The sequence below is a fragment of the Oryctolagus cuniculus genome, chromosome 11, assembly GCF_051225735.1.
Source record: "Oryctolagus cuniculus isolate XC-2025 breed Fujian yellow rabbit chromosome 11, ASM5122573v1, whole genome shotgun sequence".
Taxonomy (NCBI): domain Eukaryota; kingdom Metazoa; phylum Chordata; class Mammalia; order Lagomorpha; family Leporidae; genus Oryctolagus; species Oryctolagus cuniculus.
The window spans coordinates 112,673,058-112,697,693 of NC_142877.1; positions in this window are offsets into that span (position 1 = coordinate 112,673,058).

Genomic DNA, 24,636 nt, shown 5'->3' on the forward strand with positions numbered 1-24,636 from the left:
GAAAGAAAAAAACAAGTTCACGTTTGGCACATGGCGCAAACCGACAAATGTCACTTCCTGATCCTCTCCCTGCCGGAGTTATTTTTTAAGTGATAAGTCACTAATTGTGCCTGAAAAGGAACAGAATAGCTGAAAACGGGGATCTTTCTGCAGACCCTGTGCAGCCAGTTCTCCATTGTTCTAGCCTCGCTTCTGGCTTCATAAAGATCCTCCCAAGGACAGGAACCATGTCATGCTCAACTTTGTACCTGGCCTAGACCCTGACAGGTAATCAGCACTCAAAAAAGCTTTCCTTGGAGCCAACCCAAGGTTGACCAGTACCTACACCGTTAGCTAGAATGGATCATGGCTGCACTTCCCAGCTGGACTGTGTAATGATCTCCCAAGACAGAGACCAATGCTCTGAAGTGGGTCCTTGCTACATCACTAGTGAGAACCAGAATAGAGACAGTGTTTAGAGCTTGTGGCATAGAAACCTCCTAACGTCAACTCCATATTCCACCCGCACACCATCCTCCTTAGAGGGTATGCATTCTATCATTCTCAATATGTGCTTTTATTTCTGTTAAATTGTGACCTTAAGAAAATCGCCTCTAGGTGAATTTCCACATAGATATTTCAATAGGATGGGATCAGCATGCTAAAGGCAAGGGTCTGGCAGCTGGAATGGGCCACACTGGTCACTAGCATACTGCTGTAATCAAGCTCATACCTTCAGCATTTACTACATGTTGGAATTAGTAAATAACCATGCATGCAAGAAACACCAAAATGGTGAACTTAATAAGCCACGTCTTCTCTACTTCTCACTTAACATCATCCATTCCCTACGCCCCCTTCTCTGCAGCTACCTTGCCAGTATCTACATACTGTTTAGTAATCTGGCTCCCGCACATAGAAACTTACCAGATTACATATTTTCATGTGATTATTGTTTATGGCCCTTGCCTATTTTTCTGCTGGACTACTGACTTTTTACTTTTTAATTTATTGGAATAAATAGGAGAGTAAGACTTTAATGTAAATGAAAACTATGTTATCTCAAAAAATAATCAATCAAAGCCATTGTGTGGCACAGCCAGTAAAGCCCTGCCTGAGACATCCGCATTCCATATGGGTCCAGTTCAAGTCCTGCTGCTCTGCTTCTGATCCAGCTCCCTGCTAATGCACCTGGGAAAGGCACCAGAAGATGACCTGAGTGCCTGGACCCCTTCCAAACACCTGGGAGACCTGGATGAAGCTCCTGGCTCCTGACTTCAACCTGCCTCAGCCCTGACCATTGCGGCCACTTGGGGAGTGAATCGGCAGACAGAAGACCCCTCTCTCACTGTCTCTCTGCCCCTCTCTCTCTCTCTCTCTCTCTCTGTCTCTCTGTCTCTCTGTCTCTCTCTGTAACTGTGAATATCAAAGAAATAAATACATCTTTTAAAAATTTAATAAGTAAAAAAATAAGTTAAAAAATAAACATATAAAGTTTTTATTTGTAGTATATATTTTCCTCCCATATGTCATTCTTTCTTCTGCTCCACACACACCTGCCTCTCACCTTCTAAAGTCCATGAGGCTTTCAAAGTAGCCATTTAAATATATGTGATTTTCAAAAGCAAAACAGAGCAACCCCACAGCCACAAACTGCAGAACCTATGTTGAGATTCTCTAAAGTCCCATTAACCGGCACCAAAAAAAAGTTCATTAAAACAATGTAATACCCTTAATGCAACTAATGTGCTCCCTCCTGTTCTAACAAGCTCATGAATAATAGATGAAGGGAGCTTCATCTGTTTTAACTCATTTGGTCTTGAAATTAATTCAATCCAGTACAAAATTAGCAGGCAATTAAGCCTCGTTGGCTTAAATGCACAAAAAATATGCCGACGTCATTGGCTAGAGAAGCAAAGTAGAAATGGACAAGGGCCATGGTCCACTCTGTCACAACGGAACACCAGAAAGGAGCGCCACCAACTCCCGTGAGGTCTCAACTCATTCTTCTTTCTGGATCTCATGCCTTGCTTTCCATCTCACCACTAGGAATTTCAGCATTTGTGTTGGGAAATTCTTGGGGGGTAGGTTCCAATGCCACACAAGATTACTTTTGTGTTGTTGTGTTTTGCTTTTGGAACCTTCAAAAAATTTGTGAGAATTTGCTATGCACTAAGGTATTGGATATGATAGCAATTATCGACTGCAATATTGGGCACTTGCAATAAACACATTTGGTTCTAAGAAATTATCACAGTTTGTTATATACATGAGCTTAGCAGATTCCTGGTTCCATTATCCACTTGGCAGTTACATAGAGTGTTACCATAATGTGGATCTTAAAATAGTGCATTTCTTCTCAGGAACTTGGTGTGCTTAATGAGCACTTTTTTCCTAGCCCTAATAATGCCCTTTAGAATCAGGAAGATATAAATATCATTAAAATTACTTTGAAAACAAAGACACCAGGGTTCAAAGATGAGAACAGACAATCACAGAATTCTAAGTAGCTTTAAAAGACACCAACTCCCATCACCTGTCTGGTGCTTGAATTCTACCTGACTTCCTGAACACCCGCACCAGTGGGGAACTCCTTAGTATGCAAAGCTCTGTGTTCCATCTCTAGCAAATGGGACTGTTAGCGTGCACTCCAGTAGATAAGGACTGATTCTGTCCCGAGCTAATCTGATTCCTCATAGGTGCAGCACCTATCCTTTAGATATGAGCCATGCCCTGTCTACCAGCTCCTCCAAACTGCAAGGCATGGCTCAGTCCTTTATCATCCTGGTCACTCTGCTTCTAATCAGCTCCAAGGAGAAGTGCAATGTACTAATGGAAAGCAGCCACATGAGACCCAAGCAGACCTGGAGTTCTGTTCCACAAACTTCACCTCAAGGGTATCTGTGAATGGACCACTTGGTCAACAGTTTGAACATCAACATCCTCAGCAATAGGAAATGCATAAAATGTTTATGTAGTAGGAGGATTATGAACATTAATTGAAATAATGTATAAAGAATACTCATCATATGATTATTGATGTCATAAGTAAGAGTGTCAATTGTTAAATCAACAATGGGAGTCACTGTGCACCTGCTCCCCATGTAGGATCTCTGTCCTTAATAGGTTGTACTATGCGAATTAACGGTAAAATTAATGGTCAAACTAATACTCAAACAGTACTTTATACTTTGTGTATCTGTATGGGTGTAAATTGTTGAAATCTTTACTTAGTATATACTAAGTTGATCTTATGTGTATAAAGATAATTGAAAATGAATCTTGGGCTCACTAGGCTAATCCTCCGCCTTGTGGCACCGGCACACCGGGTTCTAGTCCTGGTCGGGGCACCAGATTCGGTCTCAGTTGCCCCTCTTTCAGGCCAGCTCTCTGCTGTGGCCAGGGAGTGCAGTGGAGGATGGCCCAAGTACTTGGGCCATGCACCCCATGGGAGACCAGGAGAAGCACCTGGCTCCTGCCATCGGATCAGCGCGGTGCGCCGGCTGCAGTGCGCCAGCTGCAGCGGCCATTGGAGGGTGAACCAACGGCAAAGGAAGACCTTTCTCTCTGTCTCTCTCTCTCATTGTCCACTCTGCCTGTCAAAAAAATAAAAATAAAAAATAAATAAAAGATAAAAAAAAGAAAATGAATCTTGATGAAGAATGGGATGGGAGAGGGAGTGGGAGATGGGATGGTTGCGGGTAGGAGGGAGATTATGGGAAGAAAAGCCGCTATAATCCAAAAGTTGTACTTTGGAAATTTATATTTATTAAATAAAAGTTGAAAAAAAGAATACTCATCATAAAGTACAGCACAATTAAGTTTTCAGTAAAGGGAAACCCAGTGACAATTAGAGCTAACTCATACACCACACATACTAAAGACTTTATACATGTACTCATTCGCACCTCACAACAAGGTGACATTAGGATTTATCATTTTTTACTTATCATTTATCATGACATTAGGATTTTTCTTTTTTTAGAGATGAGGCAGCTTATATACAGAGAAATTAAGTACTTTTCCAGGGTCACACGGCCACCAGGAGACACAGCCAGGGTTTGGGTAGTCCAGCTCCAGAATCCGTATTTGGTATCCATGTCTATCTTAAATTGTGGACCCCAAAACAGAAAGTTTTTCAGGTATTGTTGAACTCAAGCCACACAGCAGATCAGGACCCAGCCTCCTCCCAGTGCTGGTCAAGGTTAGACCAGTGTTGCTGCTGTGGGCTTTCGTCCAATTGCTCACCGCCCCCTTCCAATGTCTCCACTGTGACATATTGCCTGGCTCTGACTTCCCAACCCTTTGTTCAGCTGCTTTGTGAATCCAAGTGTAAAATTTAACATCTAGTCTTTTAAAAAGCCTGCTCATTAAATGCAGTCAAACTTCCAAGTCGCTGGAGTCTTCTAACATCCTGACTCTCCTGTTCTTCATATGTTCTCTACTCCCAGCTTCAAGTCTTTCAAACATTTGAAGCGAGCAACTTCCCTAACTTCATTCCAAGCACTGATAAAAATATCAGGTCAGACAAGGCACCATGCCTTTACCAGTCCCCTCTCCAAATCAGCACCATCTGGGTAGGAATCAGTCCTGAGCAGAAATAGAACACAACTCACTTTCAAGACTGCGGCTTATTTTTGTTGTTGTTGTTGCTGCTGTTTAATCTTTTCTGCTTATCTCAGATAATTCTGGTAGACAAAATAGGTAGAATAATAATTAAACTCTAAAATTAAATGGGCTCCTTTTTTGGGCTGTCATCTGCCCATATGTAAAATGGAGAGCAAATTCAAGTCAGTAGTGTCCAGGAACGCTTCCAGCTCTCTCTGGGAAAATGCAAAGGCCATGCCAGGTTCTGCGTGGTCTGGACTTCGCCTCTCTTGAAAGCTTTAGTTCCCTTCATGCCTCCTTCACCGTTACTCTCCAGCCAAACACAAAACATGTACAGTCTCACCATCACGTTCTCTGCTACATCCTGACATGATTTTGTACCTGTTGCTTCCTGTCCTGCTTGTCCAGCTGGTGAAAATCAAGTTATTCCTCCAAAGCAACTCAGATCAACCAATGGTAGTAGGACAACTGACTACCCATATGCAAAGAGAAATATGATCCATACCTCACACCATATGGAAAATCTATTCAGAATGAAGCAGAAACTTAAGTGGGAAACAGAAAATATTTTTTAATATTGTAGAAGGAAACATAAGGAGAAAAATCTTTGTGGTCTTGGGTTAAGCAAAGGTTTCTTAGCTGTAACATCAAAAGCATGATCCATTTTTAAAATTGATAAGTCGAGGGGCCAGCACGGTGGTTTAGCTGGTAAAGCCCCAGCCTGCAGTGCCGGCATTTCATGCCGGTTCGAGTCCTGGTTACTCTACTTCCAATCCAGCTCCCTGCTGTGGCCTGGGAAAGCAGTGGAAGATGGCCCAAGTCCTTGGGCCCCTGTTCCCACGTGGGAGACCCTGAAGAAGCTTCTGACTCCTGGCTTCAGATCAGCTCAGCTCCAGCCATTGTGGCCATCTGGGGAGCGAACCAGTGGATGAAAGACCCCCCCCTCACTCTCTCTCTCTGCCTCTCTGTAACTTTGCCTCTCAAGTAAATAAATAAATCTCTAAAAAATTCATAAGTCAAAATTCACCAAAATTTAGAACATGCTTTTTTAATTTTTTTAACTTTTATTTAGTAAATATAAATTTCCAAAGTACAGTTTATGGATTACAATGGCTTTCCCCCCACATAACTTCCCTCCCACCCACACCCCTCCCATCTCCTGCTCCCTCTCCCATTCCATTCACATCAAGATCCATTTTCAATTATCTTTATATACAAAAGATCAATTCAGTATGTCGCTCCCCGTCTTCGTGGAGGAACAATACAGGACCCTGCGTTGTTCTTTCGTCTGCTCGGCCCTCCCCAGGTTTGCTGCTGGTTCTTCCCGGGTTGGCTACTGTCCCTTCCACCTCCGTGGAAGGGCGGTTCCCCCTGCCACATTCCCCACTTCCGCGGGGGAGCGGCACACCGCCGGCCGGCTCTCTCGGGGGCTGCACAGGTGTTCCTTCAGATGTTCCCCCTAGATGTTCCTGGTGCATGTTGTCTCTCTCCTCCTTTATAGTCCTCCTCCGCCAATCCTAACTCGGCTGCCCACACATCGAGTACGCTGCTCTCCTCCAATCAGGAGCAGGTCCTGCAGCTTGTCAAGTTGGTGAGAGGCAGCTGGGTAGAAGCTGTTGCCTCCTCTCCCAGCACCATATTGTGGGAGAGCAGATGCATAGAATAAGTCTTAATTCCAGTAACTCAGTCCAGTCCAGGTTACTCCCCACACAGTATATATTAGGATTTCATCAGTTTGCATCCATACAGAACATAAAGTGTAAAATATTGTTTCAGTACTAGTTATAACATTAATTCACATTGAACAACACATTAAGGACAGATCCCACATGAGAAGTAAGTACACAGTGACTCCTGTTGTTGACTTAACAAATTAACACTCTTGTTTATGGCGTCAGTAATCTCCCTAGGCTCTAGTCATGAGTTGCCAAGGCTATGGAAGCCTTTTAAGTTCGTCGACTTTGATCTTATTTAGACAAAGTCATAGTCAAAGTGGAAGTTCTCTCTCCTCCCTTCAGAGAAAGGTACCTCCTTCTTCGATGGCCCATTCTTTCTACTGGGATCTCATTCGCAGAGACCTTTCATTTAGGTCCTCTTTTTTTTTTAGAACATTGCTTTTTAAAAAGATGTTTTTAAGAGAATGAAAATACTAGGAGAATGTTATTTACAAATGACATGTCAAATAAACTGAGTCTTACTCTCAAGCCAGTTTATTTCATATTCATTAAATGCGTGCATATACATATAATTACATATGTATATGCATGTGTGTATGGTATGTGCATGTGCATGTGTGTATGTGTGTGCACACAGGTATAGCTACTACACTATGTGTCAGACACTGTCCTAAGTCATGGATTGAATATAACAGATGAAGATCTCAACCTTCGAGAAGTGTACATTCTCATGTAGGGAACATGTATTCTCAGGAAATGGAAAACACGGACTCAAGTTTGACTTAGTGCTTTCCCTTAAACCATGTGCACCTTGTCAACGCATTCTTTGAAAGAGATCCAGAACCCGAGCACGGCTCACCACCTTGAATGCAACAACCCTGGTCCAAGCCACACCTTCTCCCTGGGTCACCACACTGTCTCCCACCCGCCCACCCTGCCACTGTTTTCTGCAAATAGCACCCAAAATGATCCTTTCCAAAGCATGTCTCACTTTTCTTCTAAACTCCCCAATGGCTCCCTCCATCACTCAAAGTAAACAAACTTTATTAAAACTCCTATCAAGGCCCAACCCGATCTCCCCCTCCCCATCTCCCTCATTGTCTCCAAACCCTGTCCCTCGTCACTCCCAGGGGCCTTGCAGCTGCTTCTCAAGTGAAGCCCTGAAGGACCCTCCTCAGATCCTGCACACTTGCTTCTCCTTGTGCCTGGAATTCACTCCTCCCAGATCTCCATGGTCCCTGCAACTTCCCTCCCTGCGGGTCTCTTAGATAGAGACCCAAATGCTGCCTTATTCCTGTGGCCTCCCCTGACAATTATATGTGAACTGAAACTTCAAGTCCAGGGTCCTTTCCATCCTCTTACTGGTCTTCGTTTTTTCATTTATCTCCACTGGACAAAATAGTAATGGGGGAACTGATTCCATCTACCCCATTACATCCTGGAGAGTAGAGGTCTATTTTCTTCACAGCTACATTCTAGGTGGCTAAAAAAAAGTGCTGGAATATGGAGATACTTTACAAATATTTGTTGAATGAATGAATATGATGTTTCTGTCTGCCTCTGAGAACCCATACACACCAGAGCTGGGTAACAAGAGCTCAGGAAATCCAGCATAAACTCCCTCCTACAGTGAGCCGTTTCCTTCCATGTCCTTCATACACTGCTGCATAAAATGACCAGAGCTGCTCAGAGAACCAAAGGAAAAGTCTGGAACTGGGCAGTGTTACAAATGCCAACCCTGCCCCTTGTAGCTCTGCTGCCCCAGATGGGTCGCTTGACCTCCTACCCCTCTGCTTCCTCAACCATAAAATCGGGATGCCGCATGCACATTTTGCAATAATTAGGAAGACGGCAGGGGGTGCTTTCCAAGCACGATGCATGGGGCCCCTTATCATGGCAGCCGTTATCAATGGAAAGTCAAGGAGGACGTGAGGGTGCAGGGGGCATCTCCAGCTGATGAAGCAGGAGGATGTGGCATCGTCATGGCCCAAACTCAGTTAAGACTGGGCTTCTGTTGATGGCAGCAGAGGGGCCCAGGCAGGATCCAGAATGCAGACAGGTTCCAACAGATGTGATGTCTTGTCCAGACATTCTTGGCTACAGAAATAAGGACTTATTGTGCAGAAATGAGAGGACTCAGAATGGGGCTAACATAATGCGTGAGACACCAGGACCTGTGTATAGTCATACATGATGATATTTAGCATCTGTGAGTATATTGGCATTTGAGGGACCTAAACTTGGCACCAGATTCTCATTCATTCTCTCTCTCTCTCTCTCTCTCTCTCTCTCTCTCTCTCTCTCTCACACACACACACACACACACACACAGTCTTCAAAAATTCATGGAAGTATGTACTATAAAACACTATGCATGGATTTCAAAATCTTGTATCCAAATAAATGTATCATTTAATTCCATTTTTCTACAAACATTTTTAAGTCCCCTTCATATCCTCTCTTCCATGACAGGTATGATGGCCAAGAAGAAAAACCTTTTCTTCAATACTTCCAGAAAGGTTTTTGCCGGAAGGAAGTGACTAGAAATCCACCCCAGGTTTTCATTGAGCTCTCTGGCATTAGGAAGGAAGATCAGTGATACTGTGTGGCTTCCAAGGAGAATGGATGTTTTCAATAAAGGGCAACCTCGTTCCCTTTCTGGGAAGTTAAAATTTATTCATTATCAATATTGAAGGTCAGACAGAGTCAGCAAGGAGAGCATCTATAAGCAAGGAAAGTTCATTGAAGACTAGAAACCCTGCTTCTCCTTATGACTGGCCAGCAAACAATGGCAGTGCTCTACAAGGAAAGTCAAAGTCCTCTTATTTGCTCTCATTTCTAGAACAAGCCTGACCTTCCATGGGGAGTTTGATGGAAATTTCCCCCAAGCAATAAGCTCTCCTTCCTTCCAATTCTGTCCCCCATTTACTATTAACCACCCCCTATCATAAGTACACACACACACACACACACACACACCAGAATAGCTAAAATCCCACCATCAGAAATTTATCCTTTCATGTTATGCTTGGCTGTGTTCCAGCCATTGTCCTTTAAGCTGCAAATATTCCTGGAGGGATAATAATACCATTTACATTTAGTTAGCAACTTGGACTGTACAAAGCACTTTCATTTCCATTATGTCTTTGATCTTGAAAATAGTCTTGAACTCACCAGACCAAACATCAGCAAATGATAGAAATTTAAGTCTCAGGAACCAACAAAAGCCACCACCTGTGACACTGTGTGCCACTTCTGATCCAGCTCCCTGCAATGCACCTGGGAAAGCAGCAAACAATGGCCCAAGTGCTTGGACCCAGGCCACCCATGTGGGGGACTCAGATGGAATTTCAAGATCCTGGTTTCAGCCTGCCAGGCCATTTGGGGAGTGAGCCAGCAAATGGAAAATACCTCCCTTCTTCCCTCCCTCCCTCCCTTTTCCTAACTGCCTTTCAAATAAAAAATAAATAAATCTTTAAAAAAAAGAAATTCAAGGCTCAGAAATGTCTGTGCAATCAATGATCAAAATGAATGAATGAAATGACACTATGAAATTTGTAAAACAAGCATTTTTTATTCCATTGACATCAAACGTCAAAACAGTAAATGAATCAACCACAGTCACCACCAAGTGGTAAACCTGGATTTCAAACACCTAGTCACAAAACTGAAGAAGTCCCCAGTCCAATCAGCCACCATCTCTCCTAGAGCTGGCGGAGTACACAAGGTTGCCAGGGACAGAGCCTGGGAGAGTGGAAGGCATTGAGCTTGGGTAGCAAGCCCAGGGCTGACTGTGCCCTCTTCAACATAACCTTCCACTCAGCTTCGTTTTATTTGCAAATTGGAGGTAACGCTATCTCTCTCTCTCTCTCTCTCTCTTTTTTTTTTTTTTTTTTTTTTTTTTTTTTTTTTTGGACAGGCAGAGTGGACAGTGAGAGAGAGAGACAGAGAGAGAAAGGTCTTCCTTTGCCATTGGTTCACCCTCTAATGGCCGCCATGGCCGGTGCGCTGCAGCCAGCACACCGCGCTGATTGAAGCCAGGAGCCAGGTACTTCTCCTGGTCTCCCATGGGGTGCAGGACCCAAGTACTTGGGCCATCCTCCACTGCACTCCCTGGCCACAGCAGAGAGCTGGCCTGGAAGAGGGGCAACCGGGACAGAATCTGGCGCCCCGACCAGGACTAGAACCTGGTGTGCCGGCACTGTAGGCGGAGGATTAGCCTATTGAGCCGTGGCGCCAGCCACTAATGCTATCTTTTTATTTTTTTTATTATTTTTTTTTTTGACAGGCAGAGTGGACAGTGAGAGAGAGAGACAGAGAGAAAGGTCTTTCTTTGCCATTGGTTCACCCTCCAATGGCCGCCGCAGCCGGCGCACTAAGGCCGGCGCACCGCGCTGATCCGATGGCAGGAGCCAGGTACTTATCCTGGTCTCCCATGGGGTGCAGGGCCCAAGCACTTGGGCCATCCTCCACTGCACTCCCTGGCCACAGCAGAGAGCTGGCCTGGAAGAGGGGCAACTGGGACAGAATCCAGCGCCCCGACCAGGACTAGAACCCGGTGTGCCGGCGCCGCAAGGCAGAGGATTAGCCTATTGAGCCGCAGCGCCAGCCGCTAATGCTATCTTAATATGCACAATTATTATGATGCTCTAAACACATAGCAACTCCCACAGCACTTTGCAAGACTGGAAAGAGCCATGCAGATAGCAATGAAGAGCTAGGAGATGATCAGAACCTGGGCAGCCCACAGTACCCGTTAGTCACTTACCTTTAATCTCATTCAAAATCTATCTCTGCAGGACTCATAGAATGGCGGATGTCCTAAATAGCACTCTGGCCTCAGAATCAGCCCTAAAGGCACTCGGATCTGGCTGAAAAGCCCATGAGAGTATTTCAGGCATGGAAAGCCAAGACACTCTGGCAAAAAGATCTCTGTGAGTGAGATCCCAGTGGAAAGAACAGGTCTTCAAAGAGGGAGGTGCCTTTCTCTGAAGGGAGGAGAGAACCTCCACTTTGACTATGACCTTGTCTAAACAAGATAAGAGTCGGAGAACTCAAGGGGCTTCCATAGCCTTGGAAACTCATAACTGGTGCATAGGGAGATTACTGATGCCATAAACAGGAGTGTCAATTGGTAAAGTCAACAACAGGAGTCACTGTGCACTTACTCCTCATGCAGGATCTCGGTCCTTAACGTGCTGTACACTGAGGCTTAATGCTATAACGAGTACTCAAACAGTATATTTCACTTTGTGTTTCTATGGGGGTGCAAACGACTGAAATCTTTACTTAATGTACACTAAACTGATCTTCTGTAAAAAAAAAAAAAAGAAAAAAAGAAAGAAATTTTCAATTCCCAACTTGACTCTCACTGGGATTAAACATGACAATAGGTCTGATCTGATTTCATCATCATTTAAAAAAAATCATCTATTATTTTTCACTTTATGTTTCTGTGTGGGAGCAAACTGTTGAAATCCTTACTTAAGGTATACTAAGCTGATCTTCTGTATATTAAGATAATCGAAAATGAATCTTGATGTGAATGGAAGGGGAGAGGGAGTGGGAAAGGGGAGGGTTGTTGGTGGGAGGGACGGTATGGGGGGGGAAGCCATTGTAACCCATGAGTCGTACTTTGGAAATTTATATTCATTAAATAAAAGATAAAAAAAAAAAAAGTACATATCTCAAAAAAAAAAAATAAAATAAAAAAAAAAATCTATCTCTGCAGAAGTAAAAGAAAGCCTCCCACCCCACCTCCATACCTTGCGTGGGTCCCGTGGGCATATTTGCATAGTTGGTTTTGAGCAACTCTCCCTGACACTCCTTTACATACTACTTTGCTCTCCTTGCAACCCAATGTTTTCTCTGCAACCTTGCTGATTCATTATTGCAAACTTAATTTTCATTGAAAATTAATTAGAACAAGCAAATTTTGCAAAATAAGCTACATGAATGCACAAGTGACCTGAACCAATCTCATGTTTACTACAAAGAAATAATTACAAAATGCCTATATCATCAGCCACATCTTGGCCTGGTCATTGGACACTGCTTGGAGTAGGGCCCAGTTTCAGGCCTCACTGTCAGATTTCTAAATCCTGCCTTTGACACTGAGCTTTCCCGTCCACACTGCTCTTCCCCAACCCCACAAAAAAATCTGTACTTTAAGGGCAGAAGAACCTGCACAAGCATCTGTTTAGAGAGTTAGTTCACTTTTTGCTAAGAGACCAGGATTTGCTTTGCAGGTATCATACCACTCTGTAGATGTACCCAATGGCCTTCCTTATCCAGAGAGCCCTGTGCTGGCCATCCTCACTGTTCATGTCTCTGGACTAACAGAATGTTTGGATCAGTGAGTCTCAGAAGACTTCCACTCTGGGCAACCTTTAGGGACAGTCCCGCCGTCTCTCCGATTACTTGGAAACGAGTCCAGGGGAAGGGGTGGCTTGGCTGAAGTCCTGCAGGTAGGATCACATAACCTGCAGTAGAGGGCCATCTAATACAGTCCCCACCACTCTCCCATGAGTAGCTTGAGTTCACAAGTTTCCTGCCAACCACTGTTCATCCATCTTTTCTCAAATGCCCCTGCGATGGAGAGCTCACCACCTCCAGAAGCCACCGACTTCATCCTTGTTTATTCCTGACCCCTGAGAAGTTACACTGAGCTGAAATGTCTGTTTCCTTTCTCTCTCCTCTGTCTCTCCTACCTTTCCTTCTTCCTTCCTGCTTCCACTTCCCATTTCCTCCATCTACTCCAGTTCTCCATGCCAAAGCCAAGCAGAACTTTCCAGTAACAGACCTAGAATTAGAACCAGATCTCCTGTCTCTCCTTTCCTATTCATCCTATCACACTATGCCACCTCCCCAACCCTTGCACATTCATATGAAAAGGACCTTTTGCAACACGATGTTTCCTATTTATATTATGAATATATTCCTTAACCTCTCATCTACTCATTCATTCATTGGATTTATCGAGTATTTTCTTTTACCAGGCACCATGCACTCAGCATTAAAGAGCATAGAGTTCCTGAGATCAGTAAGCCAAAAAATCTAACCAAAATGCAACACAAAAAGAGCTCTACTAAGGACCCCACAAAATTCTGTGGGAGCATAGAGGAGGAAGAGGCTAATTGGCTGGGAATGATTTTACCATGAAGGCCTCATCTATTTAAATTTCCACTGTTGGATGTAGTAGAACCTCAACAAAGTTTTGAAAGAGTGGTATTTTACCAAGCGTTGGATGAGGAAGAATTGTTCCCAATTTAGCAGACGGAGAAACAGCTTGCAGATTCACTGTTGTGCAAGGGACGAAATTCATTTAGGACTCTGATGTGGTTGGCTTAAGATAACAGGAATCTATTCCGTCACAGTTCTGGGGCTTAGAAGTCCAAAATCAAGGTTGTCAGTAGGGTTGGTTCTTTCTAGAGGCTCTGGGGGAATATCTGGGCTCCTTGGCTTGTGAGATCATCACCATTTCCATCCTTATATCGTGTCATCCCCTGTATGTGTCCACATGACCTTCTTTTGGTAAGGACAACAGTCATGAGTTAGGGCCTAGCACTCTACCATGCCCTCATCTTATTTTAATTACATCTGTAAATGTCCTTTTTCCAAGTTAGATTGCACCCATAGGTTCCAGGGATTAGGACTTGAACCTACTATTATGAGGGGTACAACTCAACCCACAATAAACACCACAACTAAAAGGGGAGATGTCATTATTTAATATGCACTCATTTAGTGCCTGTTATGAGACGAGCACCGTCCCAGATCCAGGGCCTGCAGAGACAAACAAAACAGACATGGAATCCACCTGCATGGAGCTGACATTCTAGTGGGGCTGTGGCTGATAACCAACCAGTGAGAAAACATGGACGCTGTCTGTGAAGGATGCACATCAGGTGAGGTGATAAAGATTGCAAAGTCGGGGCAACTTCCCTGGGGAGGTGCTGTTTAAGATGAGACTGGAATGAGAAGCAGGAATGGCACAGAGGACATGTCCCCACTCTCAGGAGTGGCTGTGGGACACTAGAGGAGCAAAGAGATCAGGGTTGGAGTCCCGCTTCTCCCTGTGCATCCACTGCAGTTCCTTCTGCTACCAAATGGCCACTTTCCAGTCTCTCTGCCGAGCCTGGAAGGAGCCAGCCGATAGGCTTGGCTGATTACAACTGCACCTGAGTGGCTGAGCCTGCCAGGACTCCTCTGGGGGGCTCTAGGCATGGCTCCACTTGGTCCACCCAATGGCCATCTCTGTACTTAGGCAGCTGCCTTCAGACCAGGGAATAATGCAAAACCCATTCCGGTGAAAGACAGATAAGGTTATAGCCAGTAACTTGATCCCACTGTACAAAAAGGACTTTGTTAGTAGAAAAACTGAATGAAAATTATGAGTTTATTTCTATGCAAAAACACTGAAATCTATGCATAGTTTCTTTATACTACATATTTCCATATATTATGAAAAAATGGTTTGCACCAAAATTAACTATACCTTTAATTCCATTTTCCCCTCATACAATGCCCAAGCACTTCAGCACGAGGCGCTGGAGCGACATGTCCACTGTGAGGATAACAGCCATCGGAGACTGAGATGGTGAGCAATAAACAGCAATGCTGCCTTCGGCAGGAGTGAACACACTGGCCACATATGGGAGAGCTGGCAGAATCAAATGAGAAGCCAGGGAAGCAGATCTTGAAATGAATGGGAGCCAAGACAATTCTGGGAATTGGAATGGAGGCAGAGACAGTGTACGCTCTCTTTGGGTAATTATTAGAATGATTGGATGCCGCCGTGTTGTTTTTATGTTAAGACTCAGATTCTAGAAAGTATTTGATTGGCTAAGCCTGAGTCCTGTGCCTACCCTGTGCCCATGAATGAGGCACCTTGATTGACAATCCCAAGACTGCATCCAATTAGCAAGAGGACAATTCACACAGCAAAGCCCAGGTTCTGTGAACAGAAGAAGGGAGAGTGTTTATCAGGCAAGCAACACCCACATTGTCCTCCAGAATTATCAGCAAATGCATTTCACTGGACCACATCCAGTTCAGGTAATGGAATCCACAAAGCTCTGTGGAAATTTCTGGACTTACTGATTAGTGCCATGCATGTGCCTCTTTATCTAAAAATGTTAACTTCCCAGTAGCCATGCAGTACCTTTTCCTCCAGAAAGGCTATGCCAAGGCACTGGCAGGCCTCCTTCCAGTCAGACAATCTGATAAACAACACATTGGCATTTGAAAGGCCAGGTCTATGAATGGTCTCTTTTTCCCCAAGAAGTAATTCGTATTAGGGACCTGGTGAAAGAAGGAAGGAAAAAAAATAGCATGCCCTGGTGCTGAATAAGTCTGAACCGTAATGCTGTCAGCAGGTGCTGGATGTGACAGGAGCTGATCGCAGATTAAACAGCTCCTCACCATGGAGGGGCCAGGTCCCAGGAATTCCCAGAAAAATGGAACAGCCAGAAGTGGGTTCATTCTGCCCCTAAGGGCAGCATCTGAAAACCCCTCCTAGGGAAAATCAAATGACAACCCTCAATGATGACCCCTTCTAGGGAAGAGCATCGCAGTGCAGGAGACAGGTGTCTCTGTAGAAGCCAAGGGACACACGGAGCTACAGCTCTCCACGCTGCTACAGGTTGGAATCGTATGGAAAGGTTTGTAAAGAGCTGGTTCCCACAGCCCACTCCTGGAGACTCCAGCTGGATGGTCTTGCATGGAACTCACTCAAACAGTATCTTCTTAAGCCTCCCAAAGTGATTCTCAAGTGCAACTAGGGGTGGGGAACGGACACCTGTGCCCTTCAGGGTGAAACTCCAATATGAGACATGGAGGAGGGACAGGATTGAACCGGGAGCTAGGCAACAGCACTCTTAGTAGAATTGGAAAGAGATGAGGAGTTCGTCTTCTGCCGGATGTTCTCCTTGGAGTTCCTGCTTCGGGGATGATTTTACCCTCCTAGCATTGCTCTCTCAATGCCACTGACGTAAACAAGCCACAGAATACCACCCAGAAACCCGCCCTTGAAGGACAGACTAGAAAGACTGAGAACTCCAGAGGAAAGGGGTGAAGCTGGACCCCCCAAGAGAGCCTTTCCTGCTTCGAGCCCAGGAAAAAGGAGCTCTCCCTCTCCCAACACTCAAGTTCACCCAGGGAGGGGACCTCACCAACATCGGGGGCCAGCACCCCAGGAGAAGTGAAGGTATCCACTGCTTCAGGGGTTCTCTGCCTTACTGGGGTGGTCATGAATTCTAAGGAACTTTTCAAGGGCTGGGATCTTAGCCAGCTCCATCTCTTTCTCTCTCTCCTTCAAAACACAGTTAAGGAGTAAAAGGCAGGAGAGGAGAGGCAGTGGATGTCAATTTGAAAACAGACTGAAGCAATACAGAAGCACGCACTGAGCATGCCACGAGCAAGGGCTCCTCTCCCATCCCGTGTGGAATCCCCAACCACTCCTGGGCATGTGCTCGGAACCTGTGTTTTACGGATGAGGAATATGGGGTCAGAGAGGGCATATGGGATGTCACAGAGTTGGCAAGGAACAGAGCCAAATCTGTGTAATTAGCCCTCCCTGACTGCTAAGCAGTCCCAGAAAGGGCCTCCAGTGGGCGCTGCACTGCAGAATCTCTGAGTTTGCACTTGTGGGACGCCTCTTCTCGAATCCCTGATGTCCACTCCTCTGGAGCCTTGCTTCGAAGGGCCAGGGTCTCTCACAGAAAAAAAAAATAATCTAACCTGGCCTCTGGGGACACTCTGCATCTGCAGGCAAGCCCGGGGAAGTCCTCTTTGGCTTTTTACTAAGAAGACTTTGGAGGGTTAAGTTTCCAGCCTCAACAGGCTCATCAAAGATACTTCCTCCTCTAAGCAGTGAATCACAGAATAAAGTCAAACCAGCTGGCAGCCCCGCTGGGCAGGGAGCAGGGATTTGATTCAGAAGCCAAGGGATGCACTGAGTGCAATCAGGTTGCAAGAAGGGGAAAACTAAAAGAAATGACTGCTTCCTGGGAGCTTGCCCCAGACGGGGTGAGGAGGGCACCCCAGGCTGATAGCTTCTGCCTATTGATTGGAGTCACACAATGATCCTTCCCTGCCCCAAGCGCATCCATGACACAAACTATATTTGGGTGTAATAAAAATTGCAAGCTGGGGTGAATTTTCTGAACTTCCCTGCCGGTTCTTACAGGCCCTAATTACACAGTGCAGCAGAGCACACGGATGTATGCTGTGCCTCTACTCGGGCAAGGTCAGAAGCCGCATGTGCAACAGCCCTTGGTCCTTCTTAGGAGCCTTTGCTCCAAACTCTATGCCCATGGGACTCCTGAGTAGCTGCCTGGAGTCAGCAAGCAATGGCTTTCTAGTTGGAAGAGCCAGCACCTCGCCCACAACGGTCTTTGATTATCATGAGACTGGCAGAGTGACCTGTTCAAGATGGAAGAGAAGGGAGTACACTTTTCCTTCTGTCACACCTGCTCCTCTGGTGGTCTCACCCAGAGGGCAAGAAGTGCATTTCCCAGAACATGATCAAAATTCTCAGATCCAGCCTGATCAGGGACTCCCTCCCCTCTGCTTTTCTCATGCTTCCTCCAGCACTCCCGACTTCCGCCAGCCTTGCTACTTTGATGCACTGGCTGGCTACCTTTCTACTCTCATGTCTGAGCTGTCTCATCTCTTACCTCTGGCAGCACTTGGCACTGACTCATCTTCAGTAATGAATCTTCAGTCTGGCATTTCCAAGACAGTATCTGTGTTATCTGATCGGAACAGGAAACCCCTGAAGTATCGATTCCATTGCTTGTCATTCACCACTACAACTGGATAATTCTGCATCCTGAAAACTGTTCTATTCAACTCAGTGGGCATCTACTATACAGCTATTATGTGTCTGTGGGTAGAGCATCCCAGCTGCGTGCCCAGGAAAATGGACTCAGGTCTGTAGTGTTGGTCCACAAGGAGACCGGCAAAAGACATTCTTCAAACACATGTACCCTGTGGTACCTAGAGCTACATGAATTGTTCCAAGTTCTCAGAAAACAAGACATGGCTTCTTTCCATAAATTTCCTTTGTACTGCACTGTCAATTATCTATCTAGAAAGATATTTTGGTTGTATTAAGGTAATCTTCCACTCCTAATAAGTGCCATCATCCTGGTCACCATCTAACACTATCTAGAATAGGATCTCGGTGACAGGAGATAGGAGAAGCTATCTGCAATTATGCCTCAATATGGCTGAGCTACATCAGTTCTAGCTTGAGTTTGAAAATGCCACTAAAGACCATGCATTCTTTGCCCATGTTTTCTTTTTTTCTCCTTTCTTTTTTTATTTTTATTTTTTTATTAGTAAATATAAATTTCCAAAGTACAGTTTATGGATTACAATGGCTCACCCCCGCATAATTTCCCTCCCACTCGCACCCCTCCCATCTCCTGCTCCTTCTCCCATTCCATTCACATCAAGATTCATTTTCAATTATCTTTATATACAGAAGATCAATTTAGTATGTATTAAGTAAAGATTTCATCAGTTTGCACCCACACAGAAACACAAAATGTAAAAGACTGTTTCAGTACTAGTTATAGCATTAATTCACATTGAACAACACATTAAGGACAGAGATCCCACATGAGGAGTAAGTACACAGTGACTCCTGTTGTTGACACTCTTGTTTATGGCATCAGAAATCTCCCTAGTCTCTAGTCTTGAGTTTCCAAGGCTATGGAAGCCTTTTGAGTTTGCTGACTTCGATCTTATTTAGACAAGGTCATAATCAAAGTGGAAGTTCTCTCCTCCCTTCAGAGAAAGGTACCTCCTCCTTTGATGGCCCGTTCTTTCTACTGGGATCTCACTTGCAGAGATCTTTCATTTAGGTTTTTTTTTTTTTTTTCCCCAGAGTGTCTTGGCTTTCCATGCCTAAAATAATCTCACGGGCTCTTCAGCCAGATCCAAATGCCTTAAGGGCTGATTCTGAGGCCAGAGTGCTGTCTAGGACATCTGCCATTCTATGAGTCTGCTGTGTATCCCACTTCCCATGTTGGATCGTTCTCTCCCTTTTTGATCCTATCAGTTAGTATTAGCAGACACTAGTCTTGTTTGTGTGATCCTTTTGACTCTTAGACCTAGCAGTATGATCAATTGTGAACTGAAGTTGATCACTTGAACTAGTGATATGGCATTGGTACATTCCACCTTGATGGGATTGTATTGGAATCCCCTGGCATGTTTCTAACTCCACCATTTGGGGCAAGTCTGATTGAGCATGTCCCAAATTGTACATCTCCTCCCTCTCTTCTTTGCCCATATTTTCAACATCAAACACTGAAGGGCTCCAGCATGGCTGTCATTTTGGGTGACTATGATCTTGCCAAAGAAAGCTTCAAGCCACTCTCACTGAATTGGCTTCTGACTCTTAGCCATTCTTAGCCTCATGCAGGACAGTGTGAGTCATCAGCAAAAGAACAAAGAGGAGCCTGAAGCAAAGTCCACAGTGCTCTGCTGAATACCAGCTAACCTATATCAAGCACTCATTAAGTAGCAGGCATTTTTTATACTTTGAGAGGCAGAGAAAGAGAGCTCCTATCTACTGGTTCACTCCCCAAGTGCCCACAATGCCAGGTGCTGAGCTGAAGCTGTATCCAAGGGCTAGGAACACAATCCAGCTCCCCCACATAGGTGGCAGAAACCCAATCACTCAAGTCACCATCACTTCTCCCAGGCTCTGCCTTATCAGGAAGCTGGACTCAGGAGTCACAGCCAAGAACTGGAACCCAGGCTCTCAGATATGGGATGTGGGCATCTTAACTGCTAGGCCAAAGGCTCACTCCAGTACCAACACTTCTGCCCAGGACTACACACATCATAGTTCACCTAATTCTAACATGCGGGTTAGATTTTTTTTTTTTTTGACAGGCAGAGTGGACAGTGAGAGAGAGAGAGACAGAGAGAAAGGTCTTCCTTTTTGCCGTTGGTTCACCCTCCAATGGCCGCTGCGGCCGGCGCACTGCGGCCAGCGCACCGTGCTGATCTGATGGCAGGAGCCAGGAGCCAGGTGCTTTTCCTGGTCTCTCATGGGGTGCAGGGCCCAAGCACCTGGGCCATCCTCCACTGCACTCCCTGGCCACAGCAGAGGGCTGGCCTGGAAGAGGGGTAACTGGAACAGAATCCGACGCCCCGACCGGGACTAGAACCCGGTGTGCCGGAGCCGCTAGGTGGAAGATTAGCCTAGTGAGCCGCGGCGCCAGCCTGTGGGTTAGATATTATAACACTGTTCACATTTTCTGGATCAGAAACCTGAAACCTAGAGAGATTAAGTAACTTGGGCAAAGCCACACAGCTGCAAAGGGCCAAGCCAAGATGCAAGTCCTTTTCTACCAACTCCAAAACACTGAGTTCTAGGGTGTAGTACCTCACTCCCCACTCTCCTGATCCTCAGCAGGGATGAATTCTGTGTTCCATTATTGGGAAGTAAAATTTATTGGTGAACAGATGGGTGATATGTTGGTGCTATAGATAGCTTGGAACAGCTGATGAAGATATGGCAGGTGCCGAAGCCTATTGCAGAGCTCAGAGAGCTGACTTTTCCCTTCAAACCAGGGACGGTGGCGTCAACCCTTCCCCTGTGCCCACATGCACTCTTCTCTCACCACTGGCAATCTCACTCCCAGCCACAATACTTCCAGCCTCTTCTCTGTGAGAGTAACTGCATCAACCCACTGCTGCCTCTAAGTGTCTATTTTGTGGGATGTCTCATTGTGGAAATGATGCATAATTTGAAAAACCTCCAATATTAATAAGACCCGGACTATCCCCAACACAGCAGCCTTCTCCGTGAGACGCAGCAGGTTCTATGGGCGCCTCAAACTCTGGGTGATATCCTCTGAGATGCTCTTTTCCTGCATTTCTCAATCCTGCCTCCTCTCCCCCCATGTCAGCCAGCAGCAACCCTGATCTCAGTGGAGAAAGATGATTAAGCCCACGGCAAGAACTCAGCTGGGTTTCAGAACGCCTGCTTTATGGCCCTGACAGTGACAGAAAGCCTCAAAAGCCTGAGAGAACCACCAAGAGCTGAGCCTTGAAAAAACAAACAAACAAAAAAAAAAAAAAAAAAAAAAACAAAGTGTGGGCATTAAACTAAAGGTAAAGAAGACAGAAGCAGAGGAAGCTGTAGAAGCAGGACTGACAAGGAGATAAGCTACCATAAACTGGGGACAGGGGAGTGAGAAGGTTGGCTATTGAGGTAAGCCACGAAGGAAGAAACTACAATCTTGCCCTTTGCATTGAAAATTGGGAGGGGCCAGGACTGGAGTTGTGGCACACTAGGTTAAGTGCCGGTCTGCAACACCAACATCCCACAGGGGCTCCAGTGTGAGTTCCAGCTGTTCCACTTATGATCCAACTCCCTGCTAATGCATCTGGGAAAGCAGTGGAAGATGGCCCAAGTACCTGGGCCCCTGCACCCAAATGAGAGACTTAATGAAGTTCCTGGCTCCTGGCTTCAGCCTGACCCAGCCCTGGCCTTTGAGGCCATTTGGGTAGTGATCTGGTAGATGGAACTCTCTCTCTCTATCCCTGACCCCACCCCCTGTAACTCTTTCAAATAAATAAATCTTTTGAAAAAGGAAAAGCAAGTTGGGAGCAAGAGGAGTTTCACAAAATACCAAATGACTAGACGACATCTCAGAGCAGGCAACACCTATGTCTTCCTGTCCAGTGAACTCTGGGGAGTCGGCAAGCCTTGCCAAGAAGCTGTTCCCAGCAGGGCATGGGAACATGAGTTAGCAATGGCAGGGGGAGGAGTTATGCTGGATGGGTTGGAGGGTGGCCTCGTAGAGTGGGGTCCAATACAATCCAGTGTTTGGGGAGGAAACCACTAAGAGTTTCAAGGCAATCCAGGAAAGAGCAGAAATACTGAGAGATGGTAGGTGAGCCAGCAGGGCCTGAGGCCAGACACAGGTCAGAGGAAGCATGACCTGTTGACAGGAGGCCATGTAGGCCCTCAGACCACAGAAGCAAATGTCAACACAGACGACGGGGACCCACGTGGTTCAGAGTTCACCTGATTCAGCAACAACAGGAGAGGACCACAGACCAGGGCCCCGTGTCCTGATGCCCCACCCCTGAGGAAGAGCAAAGCACAAAGCAGGGAGCAAGCATCTTGGCATTAATTATGCATCTGTCCAAAAGAGATCGAGTGTTAAACTAGATTTGACTGAGCCTGCTTGGTTTTGCCAGAATGTTTTCCCACAACCATGGAATGGAAGACACGAGAGCCAAGAGTTCTAACATAGAAAAATAAAGCCACTTGCAGGCCAGCACCGTTGTGCAGCAGGTTAAAGCCCATGGCCTGCAGCACCAGCATCCCCTGTGGGAGCTGGTTCACGTCTCGGCTGCTCCACTTCCAATCCAGCTTCTTGCTAATGTGCCTGGAAAAGCAGCAGAGGATGGCCCAGGTGTTTGGGCTGCTGCACCCACATGGGAGACCCAGATGAAGCTTCTGGCTTCTGGCTTTGGCCTGGCCCAGCCCTGGTCATTGTGGCCATTTGGGGCTAAGCCAGTGAATGGAAGATTCATTCATTCATTCATTCATTCTCTCTCTCTCTCGTCTCTCCTCTCTGTAATTCTTCCTTTCAAATAAATAAATAAATCTTTAAAATAATAATAGTAAAAGAAATAATGCAACTTGACATCCTTAGAAAGCTGACTTTGGAGGACTGCTGTAACCATGAAAATTCAATGCTCATCATATCACCAAGGAAAAATGAAAGCTACAGGTTCGGGTGCGTTCTGAGACATGGCCAAACTGCTTTGGGTATTGGAGTAATGGGAGAAAATAGAAGCATCCCTCTTAGTTGATGGAACCACTCTGAAAACATCAAATCTCCTTTAGTATTTGGAAACAGGTCATGAATTGGCAGCAATTTCCCTTCAACTTGCAACAGCATGTAACTACTGGTGTCTTTCAAGGCAGCCAATTCCGGGTTTTCATCTATTTTCACTTAGTCCATCCAAGAAGACATCCTATTTTGCAAGTCCCATTGGGAAATTTCACTGGCATCCACCTCTTCAAAATGATGAATGGTTTCATTGCCAGGCAAAATTTCACTTAGAGGAAAAATATGGTGCTTGGGGCACAAAAAGAAGAACTTTCATTGCTAGGAAACACTTCTGGGTTAAGGGGGAACATTTTTCTCCCTCTTACATCATTCCCACCTGAGCCCATAAAATAATAACTTTTGCTCCCTCTTTCCACATTTTTCTTTGTATCTTTGATGGAAGAGGAAACGTCTGGCACCCAATGGTCCATTTTTTCCCCACACAGCAGAGGATAAAGTATCTCCACCTCCTCTCCTCCTTGTGTGTGTGTGTCTCTCTTCGGCATCCGCCTACCCAAAACACACACACGCTTTTAAGCTCCTGCAGGGACAGCTCCAATTCCAGATGGTTACTTTCCTTCCCGGAGAAAGAGTATTTCGGAAAGTCTGCTCAGACGACACACGCATGCTATGTCCCCTTTCTAACGTCAGCAGTAATAAAATGATCTTTGCTTTGCCCCATAGGACTTGCACGTTGGTTCTAAACTCACAAGTGAAACAGCATAACAACATTGGCCCCTTAATCCTAGCCGAGCTTGTTTTGTGATTTGTCAATGTGGTAGATCTAGAAAAATGATCATAAAATGTTCTCCTTCCTATATCTACATCCTCACAATGGAGCTTCTCCCACCAATAGTGGAAGCTGGCATTCATGCCAGAGGAGCAGAGGTGACACAAACACTTAAAAAGCAGTTGGGCTTTCCGTCATGCACCTGCTCGCATGGAACCCAGCCATCATGTGAATAAGCCCAGGATAGCCAGCTGGAGGGGAAGAAACAGTGGAGAGAGAGCACTCCAGCACCCCAACCTTGGAGACCAGTCTGGTCAAGACCAACGGAGTCCAATCCAGACCAGAGGAACCACCAGCCAAGCCTTATACAAAACACCATTCCACGGAATTATTAGCCAAAGGGCTGTTGTTAAAACTTCCAAACCATAGAGTGGCCTGCCGCACAGCAACGGGGAGCTGATGCCATAGAGCAGGAAGCCCCAGGCGACATTCACTGTCCCTGGTTGTTTACTGCATCTGTGTAGTTGAGTGGCAAGTCCTACTGATCAGCCTCACAGAACTTCTTGCTGTCCTTACCTAGAACCAGCCTTGTTCACTAAGAGACAATCATTGACTCCCAAGCCCTTCTCTGGGGACATTTTCCGGCTATTAAAGGAGGAAGCTTGAGGCAATGACCAAACTTCTGGCAGACAGCTGGGTTTTTTTGTTGTTGTTTGTTTTTTTTGTTTGTTTGTTTTTTCAGATTAAAGAGCATCCCTTCTCAGACTAA